The sequence below is a fragment of the Gigantopelta aegis genome, chromosome 15 (assembly GCF_016097555.1).
Source record: "Gigantopelta aegis isolate Gae_Host chromosome 15, Gae_host_genome, whole genome shotgun sequence".
In the NCBI taxonomy this organism is placed as follows: Eukaryota; Metazoa; Mollusca; class Gastropoda; order Neomphalida; family Peltospiridae; genus Gigantopelta; species Gigantopelta aegis.
The window spans coordinates 45055648-45069153 of NC_054713.1; positions in this window are offsets into that span (position 1 = coordinate 45055648).

Here is a 13506-nt window from a genome sequence, read left to right on the forward strand (position 1 = left end):
TCATATTAGACTTGAGTTCTCCTTTAAAGTGTCAGTATGTGTTGGTGGTCCGGTATGCATCTTTCCAACACACCAGGCTCATATTAGACTTGAGTTCTCCTTTAAAGTGTCAGTATGTGTTGGTGGTCCGTGATATGCATCTTTCCAACACACCAGGCTCATATTAGACTTGAGTTCTCCTTTAAAGTGTCAGTATGTGTTGGTGGTCCGTGTATGCATCTTTCCAACACACCAGGCTCATATTAGACTTGGTTCTCCTTTAAAGTGTCAGTATGTGTTGGTGGTCCGTGTATGCATCTTTCCAACACACCAGGCTCATATTAGACTTGAGTTCTCCTTTAAAGTGTCAGTATGTGTTGGTGGTCCGTGTATGCATCTTTCCAACACACCAGGCTCATATTAGACTTGAGTTCTCCTTTAAAGTGTCAGTATGTGTTGGTGGTCCGTGTATGCATCTTTCCAACACATAAGGCTCATATTAGACTTGAGTTCTCCTTTAAAGTGTCAGTATGTGTTGGTGGTCCGTGTATGCATCTTTCCAACACACCAGGCTCATATTAGACTTGAGTTCTCCTTTAAAGTGTCAGTATGTGTTGGTGGTCCGTGTATGCATCTTTCCAACACACCAGGCTCATATTAGACTTGAGTTCTCCTTTAAAGTGTCAGTATGTGTTGGTGGTCCGTGTATGCATCTTTCCAACACATAAGGCTCATATTAGACTTGAGTTCTCCTTTAAAGTGTCAGTATGTGTTGGTGGTCCGGATATGCATCTTTCCAACACACCAGGCTCATATTAGACTTGAGTTCTCCTTTAAAGTGTCAGTATGTGTTGGTGGTCCGGATATGCATCTTTCCAACACACCAGGCTCATATTAGACTTGAGTTCTCCTTTAAAGTGTCAGTATGTGTTGGTGGTCCGGATATGCATCTTTCCAACACACCAGGCTCATATTAGACTTGAGTTCTCCTTTAAAGTGTCAGTATGTGTTGGTGGTCCGTGTATGCATCTTTCCAACACACCAGGCTCATATTAGACTTGAGTTCTCCTTTAAAGTGTCAGTATGTGTTGGTGGTCCGTGTATGCATCTTTCCAACACACCAGGCTCATATTAGACTTGAGTTCTCCTTTAAAGTGTCAGTATGTGTTGGTGGTGATATGCATCTTTCCAGGCTCATATTAGATGAGTTCTCCTTTAAAGTGTCAGTATGTGTTGGTGGTCCGTGTATGCATCTTTCCAACACACCAGGCTCATATTAGACTTGAGTTCTCCTTTAAAGTGTCAGTATGTGTTGGTGGTCCGTGTATGCATCTTTCCAACACACAGGCTCATATTAGAGGCTCATATTAGACTTGAGTTCTCCTTTAAAGTGTCAGTATGTGTTGGTGGTCCGTGTATGCATCTTTCCAACACACCAGGCTCATATTAGACTTGAGTTCTCCTTTAAAGTGTCAGTATGTGTTGGTGGTCCGTGTATGCATCTTTCCAACACACCAGGCTCATATTAGACTTGAGTTCTCCTTTAAAGTGTCAGTATGTGTTGGTGGTCCGGATATGCATCTTTCCAACACACCAGGCTCATATTAGACTTGAGTTCTCCTTTAAAGTGTCAGTATGTGTTGGTGGTCCGTGTATGCATCTTTCCAACACACCAGGCTCATATTAGACTTGAGTTCTCCTTTAAAGTGTCAGTATGTGTTGGTGGTCCGTATGCATCTTTATGCATCTTTCCAGTGTCAGTACACATCTTTCCAACACAAGGCTCATATTAGACTTGAGTTCTCCTTTAAAGTGTCAGTATGTGTTGGTGGTCCGGATATGCATCTTTCCAACACACCAGGCTCATATTAGACTTGAGTTCTCCTTTAAAGTGTCAGTATGTGTTGGTGGTCCGTGTATGCATCTTTCCAACACATAAGGCTCATATTAGACTTGAGTTCTCCTTTAAAGTGTCAGTATGTGTTGGTGGTCCGTGTATGCATCTTTCCAACACACCAGGCTCATATTAGACTTGAGTTCTCCTTTAAAGTGTCAGTATGTGTTGGTGGTCCGTGTATGCATCTTTCCAACACACCAGGCTCATATTAGACTTGAGTTCTCCTTTAAAGTGTCAGTATGTGTTGGTGGTCCGGATATGCATCTTTCCAACACACCAGGCTCATATTAGACTTGAGTTCTCCTTTAAAGTGTCAGTATGTGTTGGTGGTCCGGCTCATATTATGCATCTTTCCATGCACACACCAGGCTCATATTAGACTTGAGTTCTCCTTTAAAGTGTCAGTATGTGTTGGTGGTCCGTGTATGCATCTTTCCAACACACCAGGCTCATATTAGACTTGAGTTCTCCTTTAAAGTGTCAGTATGTGTTGGTGGTCCGTGTATGCATCTTTCCAACACATAAGGCTCATATTAGACTTGAGTTCTCCTTTAAAGTGTCAGTATGTGTTGGTGGTCCGTGTATGCATCTTTCCAACACACCAGGCTCATATTAGACTTGAGTTCTCCTTTAAAGTGTCAGTATGTGTTGGTGGTCCGTGTATGCATCTTTCCAACACATAAGGCTCATATTAGACTTGAGTTCTCCTTTAAAGTGTCAGTATGTGTTGGTGGTCCGGATATGCATCTTTCCAACACACCAGGCTCATATTAGACTTGAGTTCTCCTTTAAAGTGTCAGTATGTGTTGGTGGTCCGTGTATGCATCTTTCCAACACACCAGGCTCATATTAGACTTGAGTTCTCCTTTAAAGTGTCAGTATGTGTTGGTGGTCCGTGTATGCATCTTTCCAACACACCAGGCTCATATTAGACTTGAGTTCTCCTTTAAAGTGTCAGTATGTGTTGGTGGTCCGGATATGCATCTTTCCAACACACCAGGCTCATATTAGACTTGAGTTCTCCTTTAAAGTGTCAGTATGTGTTGGTGGTCCGTGTATGCATCTTTCCAACACACCAGGCTCATATTAGACTTGAGTTCTCCTTTAAAGTGTCAGTATGTGTTGGTGGTCCGTGTATGCATCTTTCCAACACACCAGGCTCATATTAGACTTGAGTTCTCCTTTAAAGTGTCAGTATGTGTTGGTGGTCCGTGTATGCATCTTTCCAACACATAAGGCTCATATTAGACTTGAGTTCTCCTTTAAAGTGTCAGTATGTGTTGGTGGTCCGGATATGCATCTTTCCAACACATAAGGCTCATATTAGACTTGAGTTCTCCTTTAAAGTGTCAGTATGTGTTGGTGGTCCGCTCATATGCATCTTTCCATCACACCAGGCTCATATTAGACTTGAGTTCTCCTTTAAAGTGTCAGTATGTGTTGGTGGTCCGTGTATGCATCTTTCCAACACACCAGGCTCATATTAGACTTGAGTTCTCCTTTAAAGTGTCAGTATGTGTTGGTGGTCCGTGTATGCATCTTTCCAGCACACCAGGCTCATATTAGACTTGAGTTCTCCTTTAAAGTGTCAGTATGTGTTGGTGGTCCGTGTATGCATCTTTCCAACACACCAGGCTCATATTAGACTTGAGTTCTCCTTTAAAGTGTCAGTATGTGTTGGTGGTCCGTGTATGCATCTTTCCAACACACCAGGCTCATATTAGACTTGAGTTCTCCTTTAAAGTGTCAGTATGTGTTGGTGGTCCGGATATGCATCTTTCCAACACACCAGGCTCATATTAGACTTGAGTTCTCCTTTAAAGTGTCAGTATGTGTTGGTGGTCCGTGTATGCATCTTTCCAACACATAAGGCTCATATTAGACTTGAGTTCTCCTTTAAAGTGTCAGTATGTGTTGGTGGTCCGGATATGCATCTTTCCAACACATAAGGCTCATATTAGACTTGAGTTCTCCTTTAAAGTGTCAGTATGTGTTGGTGGTCCGGATATGCATCTTTCCAACACACCAGGCTCATATTAGACTTGAGTTCTCCTTTAAAGTGTCAGTATGTGTTGGTGGTCCGTGTATGCATCTTTCCAACACACCAGGCTCATATTAGACTTGAGTTCTCCTTTAAAGTGTCAGTATGTGTTGGTGGTCCGTGTATGCATCTTTCCAACACATAAGGCTCATATTAGACTTGAGTTCTCCTTTAAAGTGTCAGTATGTGTTGGTGGTCCGGATATGCATCTTTCCAACACACCAGGCTCATATTAGACTTGAGTTCTCCTTTAAAGTGTCAGTATGTGTTGGTGGTCCGGATATGCATCTTTCCAGCACACCAGGCTCATATTAGACTTGAGTTCTCCTTTAAAGTGTCAGTATGTGTTGGTGGTCCGTGTATGCATCTTTCCAACACATAAGGCTCATATTAGACTTGAGTTCTCCTTTAAAGTGTCAGTATGTGTTGGTGGTCCGGATATGCATCTTTCCAACACATAAGGCTCATATTAGACTTGAGTTCTCCTTTAAAGTGTCAGTATGTGTTGGTGGTCCGGATATGCATCTTTCCAACACACCAGGCTCATATTAGACTTGAGTTCTCCTTTAAAGTGTCAGTATGTGTTGGTGGTCCGGATATGCATCTTTCCAACACATAAGGCTCATATTAGACTTGAGTTCTCCTTTAAAGTGTCAGTATGTGTTGGTGGTCCGTGTATGCATCTTTCCAACACACCAGGCTCATATTAGACTTGAGTTCTCCTTTAAAGTGTCAGTATGTGTTGGTGGTCCGTGTATGCATCTTTCCAACACACCAGGCTCATATTAGACTTGAGTTCTCCTTTAAAGTGTCAGTATGTGTTGGTGGTCCGTGTATGCATCTTTCCAACACATAAGGCTCATATTAGACTTGAGTTCTCCTTTAAAGTGTCAGTATGTGTTGGTGGTCCGTGTATGCATCTTTCCAACACACCAGGCTCATATTAGACTTGAGTTCTCCTTTAAAGTGTCAGTATGTGTTGGTGGTCCGGATATGCATCTTTCCAACACACCAGGCTCATATTAGACTTGAGTTCTCCTTTAAAGTGTCAGTATGTGTTGGTGGTCCGTGTATGCATCTTTCCAACACACCAGGCTCATATTAGACTTGAGTTCTCCTTTAAAGTGTCAGTATGTGTTGGTGGTCCGTGTATGCATCTTTCCAACACACCAGGCTCATATTAGACTTGAGTTCTCCTTTAAAGTGTCAGTATGTGTTGGTGGTCCGTGTATGCATCTTTCCAACACATAAGGCTCATATTAGACTTGAGTTCTCCTTTAAAGTGTCAGTATGTGTTGGTGGTCCGGATATGCATCTTTCCAACACACCAGGCTCATATTAGACTTGAGTTCTCCTTTAAAGTGTCAGTATGTGTTGGTGGTCCGTGTATGCATCTTTCCAACACATAAGGCTCATATTAGACTTGAGTTCTCCTTTAAAGTGTCAGTATGTGTTGGTGGTCCGTGTATGCATCTTTCCAACACACCAGGCTCATATTAGACTTGAGTTCTCCTTTAAAGTGTCAGTATGTGTTGGTGGTCCGTGTATGCATCTTTCCAACACACCAGGCTCATATTAGACTTGAGTTCTCCTTTAAAGTGTCAGTATGTGTTGGTGGTCCGTGTATGCATCTTTCCAACACACCAGGCTCATATTAGACTTGAGTTCTCCTTTAAAGTGTCAGTATGTGTTGGTGGTCCGGATATGCATCTTTCCAACACACCAGGCTCATATTAGACTTGAGTTCTCCTTTAAAGTGTCAGTATGTGTTGGTGGTCCGGATATGCATCTTTCCAACACATAAGGCTCATATTAGACTTGAGTTCTCCTTTAAAGTGTCAGTATGTGTTGGTGGTCCGTGTATGCATCTTTCCAACACATAAGGCTCATATTAGACTTGAGTTCTCCTTTAAAGTGTCAGTATGTGTTGGTGGTCCGTGTATGCATCTTTCCAACACATAAGGCTCATATTAGACTTGAGTTCTCCTTTAAAGTGTCAGTATGTGTTGGTGGTCCGGATATGCATCTTTCCAACACACCAGGCTCATATTAGACTTGAGTTCTCCTTTAAAGTGTCAGTATGTGTTGGTGGTCCGGATATGCATCTTTCCAACACACCAGGCTCATATTAGACTTGAGTTCTCCTTTAAAGTGTCAGTATGTGTTGGTGGTCCGGATATGCATCTTTCCAACACACCAGGCTCATATTAGACTTGAGTTCTCCTTTAAAGTGTCAGTATGTGTTGGTGGTCCGTGTATGCATCTTTCCAACACACCAGGCTCATATTAGACTTGAGTTCTCCTTTAAAGTGTCAGTATGTGTTGGTGGTCCGTGTATGCATCTTTCCAACACACCAGGCTCATATTAGACTTGAGTTCTCCTTTAAAGTGTCAGTATGTGTTGGTGGTCCGTGTATGCATCTTTCCAACACACCAGGCTCATATTAGACTTGAGTTCTCCTTTAAAGTGTCAGTATGTGTTGGTGGTCCGTGTATGCATCTTTCCAACACATAAGGCTCATATTAGACTTGAGTTCTCCTTTAAAGTGTCAGTATGTGTTGGTGGTCCGGATATGCATCTTTCCAACACATAAGGCTCATATTAGACTTGAGTTCTCCTTTAAAGTGTCAGTATGTGTTGGTGGTCCGTGTATGCATCTTTCCAGCACACCAGGCTCATATTAGACTTGAGTTCTCCTTTAAAGTGTCAGTATGTGTTGGTGGTCCGTGTATGCATCTTTCCAACACACCAGGCTCATATTAGACTTGAGTTCTCCTTTAAAGTGTCAGTATGTGTTGGTGGTCCGGATATGCATCTTTCCAACACACCAGGCTCATATTAGACTTGAGTTCTCCTTTAAAGTGTCAGTATGTGTTGGTGGTCCGGATATGCATCTTTCCAACACACCAGGCTCATATTAGACTTGAGTTCTCCTTTAAAGTGTCAGTATGTGTTGGTGGTCCGTGTATGCATCTTTCCAACACACCAGGCTCATATTAGACTTGAGTTCTCCTTTAAAGTGTCAGTATGTGTTGGTGGTCCGTGTATGCATCTTTCCAACACATAAGGCTCATATTAGACTTGAGTTCTCCTTTAAAGTGTCAGTATGTGTTGGTGGTCCGTGTATGCATCTTTCCAACACATAAGGCTCATATTAGACTTGAGTTCTCCTTTAAAGTGTCAGTATGTGTTGGTGGTCCGGATATGCATCTTTCCAACACACCAGGCTCATATTAGACTTGAGTTCTCCTTCCAACACACCAGGCTCATATAAGACTTGAGTTCTCCTTTGGGGTGTCAGTATGTGTTGGTGGTCCGTGTATGCATCTTTCCAACACATAAGGCTCATATTAGACTTGAGTTCTCCTTTAAAGTGTCAGTATGTGTTGGTGGTCCGTGTATGCATCTTTCCAACACACCAGGCTCATATTAGACTTGAGTTCTCCTTTAAAGTGTCAGTATGTGTTGGTGGTCCGGATATGCATCTTTCCAACACACCAGGCTCATATTAGACTTGAGTTCTCCTTTAAAGTGTCAGTATGTGTTGGTGGTCCGGATATGCATCTTTCCAACACACCAGGCTCATATTAGACTTGAGTTCTCCTTTAAAGTGTCAGTATGTGTTGGTGGTCCGTGTATGCATCTTTCCAGCACACCAGGCTCATATTAGACTTGAGTTCTCCTTTAAAGTGTCAGTATGTGTTGGTGGTCCGTGTATGCATCTTTCCAACACATAAGGCTCATATTAGACTTGAGTTCTCCTTTAAAGTGTCAGTATGTGTTGGTGGTCCGGATATGCATCTTTCCAACACACCAGGCTCATATTAGACTTGAGTTCTCCTTTAAAGTGTCAGTATGTGTTGGTGGTCCGGATATGCATCTTTCCAACACACCAGGCTCATATTAGACTTGAGTTCTCCTTTAAAGTGTCAGTATGTGTTGGTGGTCCGTGTATGCATCTTTCCAACACATAAGGCTCATATTAGACTTGAGTTCTCCTTTAAAGTGTCAGTATGTGTTGGTGGTCCGTGTATGCATCTTTCCAACACACCAGGCTCATATTAGACTTGAGTTCTCCTTTAAAGTGTCAGTATGTGTTGGTGGTCCGGATATGCATCTTTCCAACACACCAGGCTCATATTAGACTTGAGTTCTCCTTTAAAGTGTCAGTATGTGTTGGTGGTCCGTGTATGCATCTTTCCAGACACACCAGGCTCATATTAGACTTGAGTTCTCCTTTAAAGTGTCAGTATGTGTTGGTGGTCCGTGTATGCATCTTTCCAACACACCAGGCTCATATTAGACTTGAGTTCTCCTTTAAAGTGTCAGTATGTGTTGGTCCGTGTATGCATCTTTCCAACACACCAGGCTCATATTAGACTTGAGTTCTCCTTTAAAGTGTCAGTATGTGTTGGTGGTCCGTGTATGCATCTTTCCAACACACCAGGCTCATATTAGACTTGAGTTCTCCTTTAAAGTGTCAGTATGTGTTGGTGGTCCGTGTATGCATCTTTCCAACACACCAGGCTCATATTAGACTTGAGTTCTCCTTTAAAGTGTCAGTATGTGTTGGTGGTCCGTGTATGCATCTTTCCAACACACCAGGCTCATATTAGACTTGAGTTCTCCTTTAAAGTGTCAGTATGTGTTGGTGGTCCGTGTATGCATCTTTCCAACACACCAGGCTCATATTAGACTTGAGTTCTCCTTTAAAGTGTCAGTATGTGTTGGTGGTCCGTGTATGCATCTTTCCAACACATAAGGCTCATATTAGACTTGAGTTCTCCTTTAAAGTGTCAGTATGTGTTGGTGGTCCGGATATGCATCTTTCCAGCACACCAGGCTCATATTAGACTTGAGTTCTCCTTTAAAGTGTCAGTATGTGTTGGTGGTCCGGATATGCATCTTTCCAACACACCAGGCTCATATTAGACTTGAGTTCTCCTTTAAAGTGTCAGTATGTGTTGGTGGTCCGTGTATGCATCTTTCCAACACACCAGGCTCATATTAGACTTGAGTTCTCCTTTAAAGTGTCAGTATGTGTTGGTGGTCCGGATATGCATCTTTCCAGCACACCAGGCTCATATTAGACTTGAGTTCTCCTTTAAAGTGTCAGTATGTGTTGGTGGTCCGTGTATGCATCTTTCCAACACACCAGGCTCATATTAGACTTGAGTTCTCCTTTAAAGTGTCAGTATGTGTTGGTGGTCCGTGTATGCATCTTTCCAACACACCAGGCTCATATTAGACTTGAGTTCTCCTTTAAAGTGTCAGTATGTGTTGGTGGTCCGTGTATGCATCTTTCCAACACACCAGGCTCATATTAGACTTGAGTTCTCCTTTAAAGTGTCAGTATGTGTTGGTGGTCCGTGTATGCATCTTTCCAGCACACCAGGCTCATATTAGACTTGAGTTCTCCTTTAAAGTGTCAGTATGTGTTGGTGGTCCGTGTATGCATCTTTCCAACACACCAGGCTCATATTAGACTTGAGTTCTCCTTTAAAGTGTCAGTATGTGTTGGTGGTCCGGATATGCATCTTTCCAGCACACCAGGCTCATATTAGACTTGAGTTCTCCTTTAAAGTGTCAGTATGTGTTGGTGGTCCGGATATGCATCTTTCCAACACATTGTTTAGGCTCATATTAGACTTGAGTTCTCCTTTAAAGTGTCAGTATATGACAATTTTCACGCATAATGGAAGGTGCTATACAACAGATAAGATAGATACGGAGAATATAAAGAAAGGAATTGTGTATAGAACTCTGTCATAAGGAGACTATAAGGAATTGTGTATAATACTCTGTGATAAGGCGAATATAAGAAAGAGACTGTAGAACTATGTGATAAGGAGACTGTAAAGAATTGTATATAGAATTCTGTTATAATGAGACTATAAGGAATTGTGTATAGAACTCTGTGATAAGGAGACTATAAGGAATTGTATATAGAACTCTTTGACAAGGAGACTATAAGGAATTGTGTAAAGTACTCTGTGATTAGGAGACTATAAGGAATTGTATATAGAACACTGTGATAAGATTATAAGGAATTGTGTATAGAACTCTGTAATAAGGAGAATATAAGAAATTGTGTATAGAATTTTGTAATAAGGAGACTATAAGGAATTTTGTATAGAACTATGTGATAAGGAGAATATAAGAAATTGTGTATAGAACTCTGCAATAAGGAGACTATAAGGAATTGTGTATAGAACTCTGTGATAAGGCGAATATAAGGAATAGTGTATAGAACTCTGTGATAAGGAGAATATAAAGAATTGTGTATAGAACTCTGTGATAAGGCGAATATAAGGAATAGTGTATAGAACTCTGCAATAAGGAGAATATAAAGAATTGTGTATAGAACTCTGTGATAAGGCGAATATAAGGAATTGTGTATAGAACTCTGTGATAAGGAGAATATAAAGAATAGTTTATGGAGCTATGTGCAAATTTAAAAACACAAAGTATCAAACTATACAACTACGGAATCTCTTCTTTTAAATATTTTGTATAAACATTTTCCTAACTTGTCTAAATCCTTTACATTATTAGTGCATACTAATTGTGTTAATTCAAACATAGGTGGAAGAGTTCGTAATATTTTCTTATATACAAAACTCTGTGATCATTGTTAAAAGGGCAAGACAATACATTATGAAACTCACCTAAATTACACAAAACACATACTCTGTTAGATCTGTTTATATTGTCGTAACGACCAACTTCGATGTCTAAATTGTGTGATGATAATCTAAACTTTGTGATGCATGTTTTAAATATAAAGCTAGAATATGTTTTGTTAAATAAATTTGTAAAATACAGCACATATTCCAGTCGTGGTGCAATGGCTGGAACGAGAAATAGCACAATTAGCCACTGACAAGATTCAATCCTAGACTGACAGAGCGTCATGGAAGCGCTTTACAACTGGGCTACGAAATATGCTGTTGTATACATGTGTGTTTTGTGTTTTGTGTTTGTGTTTGTTTGTTTGTTTTTAAAAAAAAAAAAAATTATATATATTTTTTTTTATATTTAGTTATTTATTTATTTATTTATTTATTTATTTCAAACTAAACTAAACAGAAATCAATATAAAAAGTCTATAACACTTTACTTTTTACAAACCTTCATCTACGTAACAGACACAAATCCACATCCAGAACCAGAGAATCCGTGTTTTAAAGCAACACATGCTGGCTTTGGCCGTCGAAGACGTATCCCCGATTTTAATACATATCTTGACGTGACTTAGGACAGACAATCCACCAGGAGGCGCCACGTTGCCTTTAACACGTATTGGATAGAAATATAGGTTTATTCGCACCAAGTAAGTTTGGCTTCGTCATTAATCGATTTGGATTAAAGAATAGGCCGCTCAACCGTTCACCTACTAACCGGCCAAACAAAACATTGTCTTTAAGTAAATACAGTTAATTTGTCGCGAAACGTACGTTATAGTGGTTGTTATCGATGTTTTTGTACACAGCTGGACCCTTGGCTAAGTAGTCATTAATGTCAATGAAGGAAACAAAATCCACTTATTAGCAAATGTACTGTTTAACCTTTGTGAAAAGGTTTCAAAAACGGGTTATGATAGATAGCCCACGTCAGCTGTTTTACAAATCTGCAAAACGGGTTATTATAGCGAGCTAACGTCAACTGTTTAACATGTCTGCAAAACGGTTATCATAGCGAACTAACACCAGCTGTTTAACATGTCTGCAAAACAATTTATTATAGTGAGATAACATCAGCTGTTTAACATGTTTGCAAAGCGGTTTATTATAGCGAGCTAACGTCAGCTGTTTAACATGTCCGCAAAACAATGTATTACAGCGAGATAAAATCAGCTGTTTAACATGTTTGCAAAGCGGTTATTATAGCGAGCTAACATCAGCTGTTTAACATGTCTGCAGAACAGTTTATTACAGCGAGCTAACGTCAGCTTTTTAACATGTCTGTAAAATGGTTTATTATAGCGAGCTAACGTCAGCTGTTTAACATGTCTGAAAGACAGTTTATTATAGCGAGCTAACGTCAGCTTTTTAACATGTCTGTAAAACGGTTTATTATGGCGAGCTAACGTCAGCTGTTTAACATGTCTGCAAAACAGTTTATTATGGCGAGTTAACGTCAGCTGTTTAACATGTTTGCAAAGCGGTTTATTATAGCGAGCTAACGTCAGCTGTTTAACATGTCCGCAAAACAATGTATTACAGCGAGATAAAATCAGCTGTTTAACATGTTTGCAAAGCGGTTATTATAGCGAGCTAACATCAGCTGTTTAACAAGTCTGCAGAACAGTTTATTACAGCGAGCTAACGTCAGCTTTTTAACATGTCTGTAAAATGGTTTATTATAGCGAGCTAACGTCAGCTGTTTAACATGTCTGCAAAACAATTTATTATAGTGAGATAACATCAGCTGTTTAACATGTTTGCAAAGCGGTTTATTATAGCGAGCTAACGTCAGCTGTTTAACATGTCCGCAAAACAATGTATTACAGCGAGATAAAATCAGCTGTTTAACATGTTTGCAAAGCGGTTATTATAGCGAGCTAACATCAGCTGTTTAACATGTCTGCAGAACAGTTTATTACAGCGAGCTAACGTCAGCTTTTTAACATGTCTGTAAAATGGTTTATTATAGCGAGCTAACGTCAGCTGTTTAACATGTCTGAAAGACAGTTTATTATAGCGAGCTAACGTCAGCTTTTTAACATGTCTGTAAAACGGTTTATTATGGCGAGCTAACGTCAGCTGTTTAACATGTCTGCAAAACAGTTTATTATGGCGAGTTAACGTCAGCTGTTTAACATGTTTGCAAAGCGGTTTATTATAGCGAGCTAACGTCAGCTGTTTAACATGTCCGCAAAACAATGTATTACAGCGAGATAAAATCAGCTGTTTAACATGTTTGCAAAGCGGTTATTATAGCGAGCTAACATCAGCTGTTTAACAAGTCTGCAGAACAGTTTATTACAGCGAGCTAACGTCAGCTTTTTAACATGTCTGTAAAATGGTTTATTATAGCGAGCTAACGTCAGCTGTTTAACATGTCTGAAAGACAGTTTATTATAGCGAGCTGACGTCAGCTTTTTAACATGTCTGTAAAACGGTTTATTATGGCGAGCTAACGTCAGCTGTTTAACATGTCTGCAAAACAGTTTATTATGGCGAGTTAACGTCAGCTGTTTAACATGTCTGCAAAACAGTTTATTACAGCGAGCTAACATCAGCTGTTTAACATGTTGGAAAACAGTTTATTACAGCGAGATAACGTCAGCTTTTTAACATGTCCGCAAAACAATTTATTACAGCGAGATAAAATCAGCTGTTTAACATGTTTGGAAAGCGGTTATTATAGCGAGCTAACATCAGCTGTTTAACATGTCTGCAAAACAGTTTATTATAGCGAGATAAATTCAGCTTTTTAACATGTCTGTAAAATGGTTTATTATAGCGAGCTAACATCAGCTGTTTAACATGTCTGCAAAACAGTTTATTATAGCGAGTTAAATTCAGCTTTTTAACATGTCTGTAAAATGGTTTATTATAGCGAGGTAACGTCAGCTGTTTAACA